The following is a 16,393-nucleotide window of genomic DNA, read 5'->3' on the forward strand; positions in this document are numbered from 1 at the left end:
TACTAGTAGTTCTGTGAACAGTAGACCTCACGCCGCAGTTTTCTCATCCACAAGTATCTGATGTCACCTGTTCTAGTTGAATCACAATTCACAGTTGAATCATAGGTAATTTAATCTTAAAAACTGTTGTTTTCTCTAAGATCAAGATACTGATGGGCACGCATCATAAAAAATATTGAAACCCTACCTTATAGAAATAGACACGGCCAGACATCTGTGTAATACATGCAATGAATAATCTACTTTTCAGCTGATTGATTATGAATAATTCTATAGTCTGATTGATCCTATCTTCAAAGTAGATGATATAAATAATAGTGATATCAGAGTATGGAGGAATTCCTTTTCTTTTTATATTATCATTAGAATGTAAAATTTAAAAAAAACCTTGTGTATACATCGACGCGCAGTTGAAAAAGGAATATTCCTGCCAAATCTCATCGAATTCTATCAACGCGTTTGGCCGTAATCACGTTACATACAGACAGACAAAAGCAAATCGAGTTGAAACATAGACCTCACTACGTTCGGTCAATTATTTAAAGTCAAAAGTGGAAATTCGCTACGCTCGTAATTGAATGAAACTACAGAAATACATTTATAGTTATATTTTATTACAAGAGACAAAATCAGTATATTCAATTTGTACTTTAGTCAGGATAAATATAAATAATTACCTATTGATGATTTACAAGGTGCCATAATATGAATTATTTAATCATTACCTAATGGCAGTCGAGTGGGTGGATATGAATAGTCCCATAAGAACATATGGAAATTATATTCTCACTGTATGAATAGTCCCATAAGAACATATGGAAATTATATTCTCACTGTATGAATAGTCCCATAAGAACATATGGAAATTATATTATCACTGTATGAATAGTCCCATAAGAACATATGGAAATTATATTCTCACTGTATGAATAGTCCCATAAGAACATATGGAAATTATATTCTCACTGTATGAATAGTCCCATAAGAACATATGGAAATTATATTCTCACTGTATGAATAGTCCCTTAAGAACATATAAAAATTATATTCTCTCTGTACCGGTCATTTTCTCTGTCACTGATGTCTCGGATTCCAGATTTATTCTTCAGGTGATACCAGCAACTGTATTCGAATGTATACCTGAAAAAAGAATGAATTATATTAATAAAAGATAATGCATTAAAAAAAATCTGGTGTGGCGCACTCACACAACTTTCCTAGCCGTTATGAAAATTGATCACCTGACGCTAGTGTTCACGCGCATCTCAAGTCTACTATTCAAAGATTTGAGCCAGCTGGTGACAGGACAATAACGCTGAATACACACGAGATCTGCTATCTCTTCATAGTGAATGATTTAATAGAACCAACAGTTGCCAACAGCTTGCAACTGTATAATCACATTTTCTCAAATTTCAAGCCTATTTTCAATTTTAGGTGAAAATGTTACTGGACATTAATTTTAGAGTTTTTCGTGCTCAATCTTTTCCACTTGGAATTTTTCGTTTAAATTATATCTGAGACCTGATAATTGGAAATCTAAAATCAAACTTTGCATAGATGGGGCGGAGCTCATGAAATTTTTACAGATATAGGACTTGTGGCAGTTGATATAGCTTATCAATGTCTATTTTAGGCTAGGTATAAATTTGATCAAAATCATTGGAGCCATTTTCGATAAAATCGCGAAAAACCCTGTTTTTGACAACATTTTTGTCATTTTAGCCGCCATCTTGAATTGCATTTGATCGAAATTGTTCGTGTCAGATCCTTATAGTGTAAGGACCTTAAGTTTCAAATTTCAAGTCATTCCGTCAATTGGGAGATGAGATAAAAAATACACAGACACACATACACACATACACAGACCAATACCCAAAAACCACTTTTTTGGACTCAGGGGACCTTGAAACGTATAGAAATTTAGAAATTGGGGTACCTTAATTATTTGCGGAAAGCAATACTTTCCTTACATATGGTAATAGGGCAAGGAAAGTAATAACTTGGGTGGATCACATTATAGAGGCAATGAATCGATATTCGTGGAGTGGACCGACGTGTTTGATTAGCAATGGTATTGCTGTCCTTGTCCATCATTCAACAACGCGGATAGCACTATCTCCTTCTCGCTTTGCTCTGTTGCCAGATCGTCTTTTAACAATGTAAAACTCATAATTAATTAACAAAATATTTCATTTGAATTACTGTATGCAGATTCATTATGAAAAATATAATTTCTTGCTTAGTAAAATATAATTGATTATTTCAAACGAGAATGAACAGTCAATATTACATCAATAAACCTGTATCAGCTACCGTCTATAGAAGACATTGACAAGACAGAGGATCGGCAACGTTGTTCTCCTATCTTTCTTCACTGCCATTATAACGTGGACCTCACTATAGTAGGTAACCTGTGCTCCACATGGGTCTAATTGAAAACTTGACTAACTGAAATCTTGAAAGAATTCAAATTAGGCCTATATCCATCATCGGTAAATTAAAAACCAATATGTAAAATTTCAAGTTAATCAGTTGAGTAGTTGAGACGTGATGATGCCACCACATTCGTGAATTTCCTATCCCTCACGTGTATAAGCTGATTCTTTCCATTACTAGTAGTTCTGCGAACAGTAGACCTCACGCAGTATTCTCATCCACAAGTACCTGATTGAAACTATAGACCTTATGGAAATACAGCAATAGACTGGTTTCTCCACACATCTGTGTAATCACTTGTCAGCTGCTTTATGATGAATAATTCTATAGTCTGATTTTTACTCCAATATTGGCGTATGAAGGAGGCTCCTTTTTCCTTTTATATTATCAAAATCTCCAAAAACCTTGTATATACGTCGACGCGCAATTAAAAAAGGAACATACCTGTCAAATTTCATGAAAATCTATCACCGCGTTTCGCCTTAAATGCGCAACATATAAACATTATTTAAAGAAATGCCAAACCGTCGACTTGAATCTTAGACCTCACTTTGCTTGGTCAATTATATTGAATATTCATGAATTATTTTTCATTCAGATGTATAGTGAGGTGGTGAATGAATGTTTGTAGACTGCCCATACATCACCAAGTACTAGCGGTTCGAAAAACATGCGTTTCCTCTGCACTACCCTTTATAACTATACAAAATGCTGCAAAATTCAAATCCACAAATTATCAGATAAAACCTGCACACCCTTAGTCTAAATTTGGGGGTATCTTCAATTTTGTAGATATAAACAGAGAAACAATATACCATAAGTAGATATCCCATGGTATAGGGCGTTTATGTCACAACGTTTACTGTTATCTCAAGCTAATAGTCTACTTAGTTCTTTTCTGTGAAGCTTTATGACGCTGATAGTCCCTCATATTGTGCCATTCAAAACAGTAAAAATCGACAATAATCTGCTTTAGATAACAGTAAAAGTTGCGACATAAAACGCCCTATACCATGGGATACCTACTTACGCTTTTGTTTCTCTATGATTGACCGAGCGAAGTGAGGTCTAAGATTCAAGTCAACGGTTTGGCATTTCTCTTAATGTTTAAATGTTTATATGTTGCGCATTTACGGCGAAACGCGGTAATAGATTTTCATGAAATTTGACAGGTATGTTTCTTTTTTAATTGCGCGTCGATGTATATACAAGGTTTTTGGAAATTTTTCATTTCAAGGATAATATAAAAGGAAAAATCTGGTGTGGTACACTCACACAACTTTCCTTGCTCATATTCGAAACCACGATCAGACTTTTGTATATGTGTATATATAATTGTTTTCAGAGTACTTTTTCCTTTGTGTAAATTGTGAAATTCAATGATTTTTTTAGTCGTCATTTTTTTGAAGTCGTCAAAACAGCTGTTCTACAGATGAAATATCTCGACTATGTGTTCTTTTTATGAACTGCTCTACCTACCTACCTACAAAGTCCATTTCTCAAGGATGGGGTGGACCCCCCATCAGTTTCCCAGAAAGGAGACTCATGCCAGTTAATAGAGCTGATAAATAACTATACAGAGTATGAATTTGAAAAAAATCGGTCAAGTTATTTTGAAAAAATCGTGAAAAACATGGTTTTTTAGTAATTATTCGCCATTTTTCTCAAGAATATTACGGAGCTCCTGAAATTTTCCCAGAAATGAAACTTATGCCAGTTGATAGGGCTTAAAAATAGCTATCCATGGTATAAATTTGAAGAAAATCGTTGGAGCCGTTTTCGAGAAAACCGTGAAAAACATGGTTTTTTAGTCATTTTCCGCCATTTTTCTCAAGAATATTACGGAGCTCCTGAAATTTTCCCAGAAATGAAACTTATGCTAGTTGATAGGGCTTATAGATAGCTATCCATGATATAAATTTGAAGAAAATCGTTAGAGCCATTTTCGAGAAAAACGTGAAAAACATGGTTTTTTAGTAATTATCCGCCATTTTTTCCGCCATCTTTAATTAAATTTTATTGAATTTCTTATTGTCGGGTCCTCATGGTATAGGGACCTTAAGTTTGAAATTTCAAGTCGATCGGTTAATTAGGAATGGAGTTATCGTGTTCACAGACATACACACACACACACATACACACATACACACACACAGACCAATACCCAAAAATCATGTTTTTGGACTCAGGGGACCTTGAAACGTATAGAAAACTTGAAATTGGGGTACCTTAATTTTTTTTGGAAAGCAATACTTTCCTTACCTATGGTAGTAGGGCAAGGAAAGTAAAAAGGAGCCTCCTTCATACGCCAATATTAGAGTAAAAATCAGACTATAGAATTATTCATCAAAAATCAGCTGACAAGTGATTACGCAGATGTGTGAAGAAACCAGTTTATTGCTGTATTTCCATAAGATCTAGCCTATAGTTTCAATCAGGTACTTGTGGATGAGAATACTGCGTGAGGTCTACTGTTCACAGAACTACTAGTCAGATAAAATCTGCACACACCTAGTCTAAACTTGGGCTTAACTGCAATTTGTAGATGTAAATTAATGTAGTCATTTAGGTTAATAATAACATAAAATACTTTACCTGAGCTCTAGAATAAACAGCTGGTTGAAACTTCTTATTTTGGTAGTCTTCTCTGATATGGATTTTAGATGAATGCCTTTAATTTGAGGTATTCTTCTCTTCAACATTTTGTCTGTTTATCTACATATATGCACAATATTTACACTATACACAGTATTTAATCACAGAGTAGCAAGTCTTTCCATCTGACTCAAGTCAATTCTACCGTAGGTAATTTTTTTAGTTGGTATTTTTGTACTGTTCCTGGTAGAAAAACTCCGATTAGATCTAGTTGCATAGGAAGGGCTACGTACAGATTGTTGGTTCACATTGGAATACCGGTAAGGGTTCGAGATTGTCCTGAGTTCCATAGGTCTTTGACCGATAAAATTCTCAACAGGTTCTGTGTTGAATTTACGCAGAAAACATAGCAGAACTAAAAACATAAACATTAAATAAACACCTCCTAGAGCTACTACAAGAGTCATGTATTGGTCCAAGGTTTCTAAAGGAAGCATTTTCATATAACATGTTTATTACCTACATTTAATGTTTGTTAACTTAATCTTCATCTTTTACCACACTTTTATTATTTGCAAACATAATTTAGTAAGAAATATGTGTAGAGCAAACAAAATACAACCTTGTAATAATAATTAAAAACAATAACAAGTGTATGACGCCATCTTTCTTTTACTTCACTTGACCTGCTGACTTGATCAGTACTGCTTTTTTGATCGCTTTTTCATGTTCAATTATGTTTTTTCGTTTGTCGATAAAAATGTGTAATATAATCCTTAAAATCAATATTATATTTTCATTAAAGTATTAAAAGTGTATAAAAATCATAGTTCTATTGATAATATCTTGTATTATGCCTACCACATACTGTTTATGAGCGTAGTCTATTTACGTTGAAATTGCTCGAATGGATGGTGGACGTAGTATCTGTTGCACGAAGAGTTAATTTCAAGTAGTGTGGATTATCAATAATATTTTATAATTCATTTTCAATAGTAATTATGATAAGGTTTGGAAGTCTTTCAAAAATAGGCGCAAAGTATTATACTAGTAATTCTGTGAACAGTAGACCTCAAGCAGTATTCTCATCCACAAGTACGTGATTGAAACTATAGACCTTATGGAAATACAGCAATAGACTGGCTTCTCCACACATCTGTGTAATCACTTGTCAGCTGATTTATGATGAATAGTTCTATAGTCTGATTTTCACTCTAATCTTGGCGTATGAAGGAGGCTCCTTTTTCCTTTTATATTATCCTTGAAATGCAAAATTTCCAAAAACCTTGTATATACGTCGACGCGCAATTAAAAAAGGAACATACCTGTCAAATTTCATGAAAATCTATCACCGCGTTTCACCGTAAATGCGCAACAAATAAACATTTAGAAATTAAGGCCGGTTACAGAGCTCGACCGACCGTCAGTGCGTATTTATCATCCTGACCATACGCACCCATAAATCAGTTTTACACATTCAGAGCTCGACCGACCGTCAGTGCGTATGCACCATCCTGACCATACATCAGTTTTTCTGACTATTACAAAATGGACGCCTTCACAGATTGTTTAATTGCAGCTTAGTATCTTCTTAAACAAAAGATTAAAAGACGTAGATATCAAGTTCACCCAATGGTCGCCCTAAGAACATTTCAAAAGGAATTTAGTACCATTATATAAATCATTGCTTGGGTGAAGATACATTCTTCAACTACCTCAGAATGTCCTTCAGAAATTTTGATGAGCTATTTCGATCTTGTATCACCATTGGGAATACTTGCAGTCACTTTAAGCTTCGGATCAAATAAATGTAGATAATATTCATAATATATAATTCTTTCAATAAAAAAATTAGAAATGATTGAAGAAATGTATAGAAAAACTCTGAATTATTCAAAAAATAGACACTATTAATTGAATTCATTCACTATGATATTCAATTCAATATCAGCTGACTGTCGGGCAGAGGTGTCAGCACATTGGTTTTGTTGTGATTGGGCTACTGATCAGTACAGCTCTGAAAGCTTCTATTATTTTGTTTCAATAGCGCGTCAGTCGACCGATGGAACGGATGCGCACGAGCTCGACCGATGGTCTTTGTATGCTGTATAAAACGCATGGTCCCGACCGTCAGTCCTGCTCTGTACGGATACATGGAATATCTATGGAAAAAACAGTCGCGCTTGTCTTTTCCATATATATTCCATGTATCCATACAGAGCAGGACTGACGGTACGCATGCGCACGGTCAGGACCATGCGTTTTATACAGCGTACGAAGACCATCGGTCGACTGACGCGCTATTGAAACAAATAGAATCTTTCAGAACTGTACTGATCACCTCTGCCCGACAGCCAGCTGATATTGAATTGAATAGCATAATGAATGAATTCAATTAATAGTGTCATATTTGAATTCAGAGTTTTGCTATAAATTTCTTCAATCATTTCTAAATTTTTTATTGAAAAAATCATATATTATTGATATTATCTACATTAATTTGATCCGTAGCTTAATGTGACTGCAAGTATTCCCAAAGGTGGTACAAGCTCGAAATAACTCATCAAAATTTCTCATGGAGATTCTCAGGTAGTTGAAAAATGTATCTTCAACCCAATCAATGATGTATATAATGGTACTAAATTTCCTTTGAAATGCTCTTTGGGCTACCATCGGGTGAACTTGATATCTACGTCTTTCAAATCTTCTGTTTACAAAGATAATAAGCTTTGGGAGAGAGGAATTTATGACCTTTTGTTTGCATACTTTCAGGGAAACAATCTCTTTTCAGGGTCTCAGTATGGATTTCAGCCTAAGAAGTCAACTGTTGATGCTCTGGAGGTCTTCATAAGTAATATTTATTCATCTCTAGATTGTGGTCACAAAGTACTGGGTTTCTTTGTTGATCTTAAAAAAGCATTCGACAGCCTGGACCATGAGATTCTTATCAGAAAGCTTTATTACTATGGGATCCATGGTAACTGCCTATCTTTGATAAGATCCTATCTGAGTGGGAGGAGCCAAGTTGTGGAGATTGAAGGTATGGAGGGTGCCGTTGTGAATGCAAAATTTAGATCTTAGCTTTGTCCTATAGGAAGGGGAGTTCCACAGGGTTCAATACTGGGTCCACTGCTGTTTCTTATATATATGAACGACCTCCCTGCTAATGTTAATTCAGCCAAGTCTGTTCTTTTTGCTGACGATGCAAATTTCCTGGTAAAAATATAGAAGAACTTCAGTTGACTGGAAATGCTGTTCTTTGTGAGGTGACCAACTGGTGCAGGGCAAATAAATTGGAGGTGAATATTAATAAAACATCTTTTATTGAATTTCAGATTCATAGATCACCTCCAAGCTTGGTCCAATTCAGTATAGATGGTGAGGATGTGCAGTCCTCCTCTTCTGCCGGTTTCTTGGGATTGGCAATTGACCAGGGCTTGTCATGGACTGTTCACATTGATTCACTCCTGAAAAAACTTTTCTGGTGTCAAGGCTTTCTAGTATGCTCGACCGAGAGGCAGTTGTCACTGCCTACCATGGATACTTCGAGCCTCTACTGTCCTATGGAATACTTCTTTGGGGGGGCTCAGGAAACTCTCTGCCGGTCTTTAGGGCACAAAAGAGAATAATTCGAATTATATTTAGAAAGCCACCGAGGTCCTCATGCCGTTCTCTCTTCCGATCAGCAGCAATAATGACTGTCCCTGCTCTTTATATATATTATGTATCTATCTTTGCCTTCAAATACAAGACAAATTGGACAACAGGGTCAAATATCCATAGTCATAAAGTCATAACACAAGATCCAGAGGTGAGTTGAAAAATGTATCTTCAACCCAATCAATGATGTATATAATGGTACTAAATTATATTAATTTATAAAAGAAACAGTGAGTGACAATGTTATAAAATTATCAACAAAAACATGTTTGGGAGAACATAGAGTCAGTTGAAATGATAGGGCGACACAGTTGCCAATTCTCTTTAGTAGATAGATAGCTGTGATTGAAGTCATCTCCTTATCTGATTGATATTCATTCAGTTTCTTGTTAATATGATCAGTTGTATCCAAAATTGAGCATATCTATATAATAAGAGAGAGTAGGGCTGTGTTTGTTCGTGTGTTCGTTTGTTCGCATCAAAACATGTCAACTTGTGGATTGCATAGGTACCGGAAAAACGGGAATGATTTAGATCTCCAAATTTTTCACATAGATTCTAAAAATATCAATCTCGTGCACCTGGAAGCCCAAATTTTAATTTTCCTTCTACATTTTTCAGAATTAATGTTTAAATTTCATTAATGGTACATTCGATTTCATTAAAAAATCACCAAATCATATGGTCGAAATTAAAAAAGGAACATCTGTTTCTATATTGCTTTCTACCTGAAAAACATAGTTTTGAAACTTCGTTTTCCTGATGCAATGTTTAGGCCTACACGTGGCATGGATTATTAATTTTTCAGCTAGAACAATTTTTGAGACAAACTGCTAAATAAACGTCTACAGTTTCATCAATGCTGTATCGGCAATATGAAAACGCATGCAGTTAATATGTCTTTCAATGAAGGTGTTGTTATTTACATAAAGAAATTATATTCTTCCATGTTTATTTAATTAAAATTTCAAAATTATTCGAGCCCTGATAGAATGACTGACTCACTGTACATAGGCCTATTTTGAATTCTTCTAGATTTCATTACGTCAAGTTTTAAGAAAGACCCTTGCGAAGCACGGGTTACCTGCTAGTTCACCAATAAAATATATATTTTCATAACTTAATTACACATTTCCATGATTGAGATCGAGAATTCTGGTAGCTCTTCACGGTCTACAAACGATTTGGCAACGGTGTGGAGTTGGGAGCTGAAAAAGGATAGAGCTATCTGCTTTTTCTGATATGACAGAAAAGGATAGAAACACCAATATTGATCAGGACTGGTGACGACTCTATAATGTGAATATCACAATATAGAATTGAAAAAGCATATATACACATTTACACATTTGGTAATTTATTTCTATGATTATACAGTTCCAAAACTAATCATCTAAATATGGTAGTAATTTACATAGTCAACAATTCAATCACAAATACAATATCCTTTCTACAATTCTCCATTAATAAATTAAACAAAAATTCAACAAAAAGAATCGACAACATAATATTGAAAGAGGAAATAAATTCAAACACTGAGACAAATTCATGTTGAAAACAGCCTAATTCACTGAAACGTCTTGTTTTATGTAGACTCCAATACATATCAGCATAGAAAAAAGATAGTATGAGAAGATATCCCATGGTAGGGGACCATTATGTTGCAAATTTCTTCTCCTCAGTCGACTACTGTCTATTATGAGTGTGTTGTTGGGAGTGTAAGAGTGTGAGAAGGGCACAGTATGAGAGACTACCAGCGTCACATAGCTTCACCAAAAACAACTACTAGGACTATCGGCTTCAGTTAACACTCACATTTGCAACATAGACACCCTATACACTGTCTATTATTAGTGTGTTGTTGGGAGTGTAAGAGTGTGAGAAGGGCACAGTATGAGAGACTACCAGCGTCACATAGCTTCACCAAAAACAACTACTAGGACTATCGGCTTCAGTTAACACTCACATTTGCAACATAACGGTCCACACCATGGCATATCACAGTAAATTATACGGTATCAACACAATATGATTCAGTATCATCTCAACATGATACTGTCTATTATAAGTGTGTTGTGGGAGTGTAAGAGTGTAAGAAGGGCACAGTATGAGAGACTACCAGCGTCACATAGCTTCACCAAAAACAACTACTAGGACTATCGGCTTCAGTTAACACTCACATTTGCAACATAGACACCCTATACACTGTCTATTATTAGTGTGTTGTTGGGAGTGTAAGAAGGGCACAGTATGAGAGACTACCAGCGTCACATAGCTTCACCAAAAACAACTACTAGGACTATCGGCTTCAGTTAACACTCACATTTGCAACATAGACACCCTATACACTGTCTATTATTAGTGTGTTGTTGGGAGTGTAAGAGTGTAAGAAGGGCACAGTATGAGAGACTACCAGCGTCACATAGCTTCACCAAAAACAACTAGGACTATCGGCTTCAGTTAACACTCACATTATTTGAAACATAATGATTCTTTATCAAAAGTAGAAATCCTATGGTATAGAACCGTTATGTTGCAAATTTTTCCTCAGTCGACTACTGTCTATTATTAGTGTGTTGTTGGGAGTGTATAAGATTGTAAGAACGGCACAGTATGATAGATGACATATATATGACCTTTACCATGACATATCTCCTTGTGACATATTTTTCTATGAGGGAAATAAGCATAATGTAGGATTATTACAGAACAACAATAATTAAAATCAACAATTTATGACAAACTTATGATATAATAATACTTGATGAGAAATTATTCTGGTAACCTTTTTTTTGGCATTAGTTAGATAGAGTTCATAGTTCATATACAAATCCCCACAACTACTATTATTAAAAAAAATTTCAAACTAGTTTTAACCCACTATTCTGCATATTAAATCTTAAAAATAAATTATTTAGTAATCTACAAAATTTTAAGGGCTGGTTTCCGAGCTCGGGATTTCCAAAACAGCTGGAGTCAGAAAATCGGTTTTCCAAAACGGGGCGTAGTCGTAATCATTGTCATAGTCACGTTTGAATTAAATTTCGAAAAACTAGAAAATTGAACACAAAATAAAATAAAGAGAAAATAGAGTAAAGTTTCAGCTATTTCGAATTATTTAGGAATGTCTAATTTCGTCCAGAAAAACGTTTCCAATTATAGAAATGAGAAAATAAAAACTACGACTGCTTATAAAAGCTGCGACTACGCCCCGGTTTGGAATAGTTATTTGTGCAACTAGTGCGCAAAGTGACAGTTTGCTGCACCGAAAGAAACGTTTACGCCCGAGCCGTAGGCGAGAAATGGTTTCTTGAGTGCAGCAGAGGAACTTTGCGCACGTATTTCACATTAAGTTTTTCCTACAGTTACCATTGAATATGAAAAGTGGGTAATTATGGGTAAAATTGCCTGAAATGCATCAAATGTTTTTCTGTGTAATTTTATTATTGATAAAAACCTTAATCCTAAATCCTAAAGTCCTCGTTGTCGTTGGTTATAATATATAATGAATAATAATTAGCGCGTTGTGCTTGGTTGCACCTCTGCTCACTATAGCAGCCACAGCAGTCACTGTTACCAACTTCATTTTGATTTTGCTGCACTGTTGCTCCATATAACCTACTAAGTATTTTGCGTTGCCATGTTGCAAATCTGGAGTGCAGAAAAATTTTTCCCGCACTAGAGCGGAAAAGTGATTCTTTGCGTTCTGTAATCAGTGCAGCAATGGCCACTTTTCAACGTAACTGTAGGAAAAGCCAATTTTCTGACTCCAGCTGTTTAAAGTCTAGGACTTAGCTAAATCCCGAGCTCGGAAACCACCGGCCCTAGATGTATTTATAAACGTATTGGAATGTGAATAATCTGTTCTCAGACTTTATTAAAGGATAAGTCTTGGAACCTAGATTCAGCTATAATTTCAATCTATAGTCCACGTTATAATGGCAGTGGAGAATGATAGGAGAACAGTTTTGATGATTCCCTGCCTTGTCACTGCCTTCTCTAGAGGGTACCAGTATATCTGATATTAACTGTATATCTGATATTAACTGTACGTTCTATATAATCTATTGAACTTCATTCATCAAGAAAAAATATTCTTCAACAATTTAATAATAAATTCTCATGAATATTGTTGTTAAAACGATCTGGAAACGTTGTAGAGGTGGAAAGTGATAGCGTAATTAACCCAATCAATTTTCAATTTTACATTGTTAAAAGACGATCTGGCAAGCGAGAAAGAGATAGCGCTATCCACTCTGTCGAATGATAGACAAGGATAGCAACACCAATGTCTATCACTGCCATTAAAACATGGAACTCACTTTAGGCTACTTCCCAAAATATCCATCATTATTCTCACAGATTTTGACATGATATTGTCCTACAAAACTATATTACATTACTGTATTTATTTTATCAAATATAGACGGATGATTAGAAGAAAAAATCTATTCAAAGGAATTATATTGAATAGTATATGAGATATATATTTTTCGGACCAACAAAGGTGAATAATTGATATATTATCGATGATTTTATAAATATATCTATCGTCAATATTATATGACCTACAAACGATTTGGCAACGATGCCGAGTTGGAAATGGATGGAGCTATCTGCTTTGTCTGCAGATAGACAAGGATAGCAACACCAATGTTAATCAGGTGCTGACTTTATAACGTTGACTTCACTGTATAATAATATATATAGTATTCCCTTTCTCTTTATATAACAGTCTTCAATATGCTTACTCATTTTCTCAGCATAATATAGCTACAATATTATTAAAAGCAATATAGAAACATGTAGTAACCTTTTATTTAAGTTAAAACTTGAGAATGGCCAAAGTAGGTCAAAACTATAAAACATTCTATTAACATTTCAAAAACATTCTATTAACATTTCAAAAACATTCTATTAACATTTCAAAAACATTCTATTAACATTTCAAAAACATTCTATTAACATTTCAAAAACATTCTATTAACATTTCAAAAACATCCTATTAACATTTCCAAAACTTCCGGTAGTCGCGCCCTACTCAATCACACGAGCAGTCGCGTGTTGTATTTTGTACAACATCCAATTTTCAAAGTGTTATATACTCTGTTTACTGTCAAAACATATTAATTATTCGTATAATTACTTTTTCCATCTTCTTGGATTATTTTACGCCTATGAACATTTGGATGATTACCATTTCATAGCCCAATAAGGTACATCAAGCAAAACCATCAATTCTGTGTTATTGGTTCGTTTACAGTCCCCGTATACAGTCTTTCCCTATCTTATGCACTGTGGCGACTGAATGGCACCTAAAGACTGAACCATTGCTCGGTTGATACTGCAACTCGGTGGAGTGATGGGGGAAAGTTTTGGAATGCATAGGTGACTCATTCTCTGACTCCACCCCATTCAATAGTTTTGTGCTGCAAAAAAACTGACACTGTTGTACTTTTTACAACAGCGCGACTGCCGGAAGGTTAACAATTTCAAACATTTTATTACTAGTTGTTTAAATTCTTCAATGCTGTTTTCCATCATGAACTGCTTTTTACTTTCCTTGCCCTATTACCATAGGTAAGGAAAGTATTGCTTTCCGAAAAAAATTAAGGTACCCCAATTTCTAAATTTCTATACGTTTCAAGGTCCCCTGAGTAAAAAAAAATGATTCTTGGATAGTGGTCTGTAGGTGTGTGTTTGTGTGTTTGTGTGTATGAGTGTATGTGCGTCTGTGTACACGATATCTCATCACCCAATTAACGGAATAACTTGAAATCTGGAACTCAAGGTCCTTACACTATAAGAATCCGACACGAATAATTTCGATCAAATGCAATTCAAGATGGCGGCTAAAATGGCGAGAATGTTGTCAAAAACAGGGTTTTTCGCGCTTTTCTCGAAAACGGCTCCAACGATTTTGATTGAATTTATACCTTAAATAGTCATTGATAAGCTCTATCAACTGTCACAAGTCCCATATCTGTGAAAACTTCAGGAGCTCCGCCCCATCTATGCAAAGTTTGATTTTAGATTCCCAATTATCAGGCTTCAGATACAATTTAAACAAAAACTTTCTAGTGGAAAAGATTGAGCATAAAAATCTCTACAATTAATGTTGAATAACATTTTCACCTAAAATTTAAAATAAGCTCGGAATTCGAGAAAATGTGATTATTCAATTGCAAACGGTTGGCAACTGTTGATTCTATTAAATCATTCACTATGAAGAGATAGCAGATTAGCAGCAGCGCTATTGTCCTGTCACCAGCTGGCTCAGATCTTTGAATAGTAGACTTTAGATGCACGTGAACACTAGCGTCAGGTGATCAATTTTCATAACGGCAAGGAAAGTTGTGTGAGTGTGCCACACTAGATTTTTAAACTAGTAGTTCTGTGAACAGTAGACCTCACGCAGTATTCTCATCCACAAGTACCTGCTTGAAACTATAGACCTTATGGAAATACAGCAATAGACTGGCTTCTCCACACATCTGTGTAATCACTTGTCAGCTGATTTCTGATTTTTACTCTAATATTGGCTACTGAAGGAGGCTCCTTTTTCCTTTTATATTATCCTTGAAATGCAAAATTTCCTAAAACCTTGTATATACGTCGACTCGCAGTTAAAAAAGGAACATACCTGTCAAATTTCATGAAAATCTATTCCGAGTTTCGCTGAAAATGCGCAACATAAACATTTAAACATTAAGAGAAATGCCAAACCGTCGACTTGAATCTTAGACCTCACTTCGCTCGGTCAATTATTTCTTTTTGCTATTAAAAAGAACGATTAGCAGTCACAGTTTTTTTACAATAAAAAAATTTTTTGTTTGAAATGTTTAACATAAAAGTGAACATCATGTTTTTATATTGCTCCTAATAATTTAAATTCTGTAGCCCTTACAAATGCTGTGATTTTATAGCTACAATATTCTACTCTCCTATTTCTATATCAATTCAATATTATAGTTAGATCTATTAATCTAATAACATAACAATCTTAATACAGTACCTATATATTATTATATACATATTAATCGGATGGCTTAACATTATTGTTTTCAATTCATATATTTTTGGCCAGGTTTAAGAACTATAAAGAGGTCCACGTGATAATGGCAGTGGAGAAAGATAGGAGAACAACGTTGCCGATCCTCTGTCTTGTCAATGCCTTAACTGATACAGGTTTATTGATGTAATATTAACTGTTCATTCTCGTTTGAAATAATCAATTATATTTTATTTAGCAAGAGATTATATTTTTCAATAATTTTATAATGAATTTTCTCAATTAAGATGGAATATTTTGTTAGTTAATTATTAGTTCTACATTGTTAAAAGCCGATCTGGCAACAGAGCAAAGCGAGAAAGAGATAGCGATATCCGCATGGTTGAATGATAGACAAGGATAGCAATACCATTGCTAATCAAACACTGCCATTATAACGTGGACCTCACTATATCAGAATTTATTACTATAGTGAGGTCCACGTTATAATGGTAGTATTTGAGTAAACATTGGTGTTGTTATCCTCGTCTATCATTCAACAATGCGGATAGCGGTATCTCTTTCCCGCTTTGCTCTGTTGAGGGATTCAATAGTGGGTTTGATAGGAGAGCATAGTTGTCACGTTTCTTTTTCCACCGCCTTCTGTAGTTGATCATCCCGGTATATTTGCTCCAATATCGACGATAC

At 34.8% G+C, this 16,393-nt stretch overlaps 1 long non-coding RNA gene across 1 annotated transcript; it reads right to left on the reverse strand.

The window, feature by feature from the left end:
* Positions 1–593: 593 nt before the first annotated feature.
* On the reverse strand, positions 594–5,722 carry LOC120353169. The gene is made up of 2 exons (XR_005572215.1): positions 5,035–5,722; positions 594–1,140 (listed from the first exon to the last, which is right to left on the reverse strand). It is a non-coding gene; the product is annotated as an uncharacterized LOC120353169 (long non-coding RNA).
* Positions 5,723–16,393: the final 10,671 nt, after the last annotated feature.

The sequence above is a fragment of the Nilaparvata lugens genome, chromosome 9 (genome assembly GCF_014356525.2).
Source record: "Nilaparvata lugens isolate BPH chromosome 9, ASM1435652v1, whole genome shotgun sequence".
NCBI lineage: Eukaryota > Metazoa > Arthropoda > Insecta > Hemiptera > Delphacidae > Nilaparvata > Nilaparvata lugens.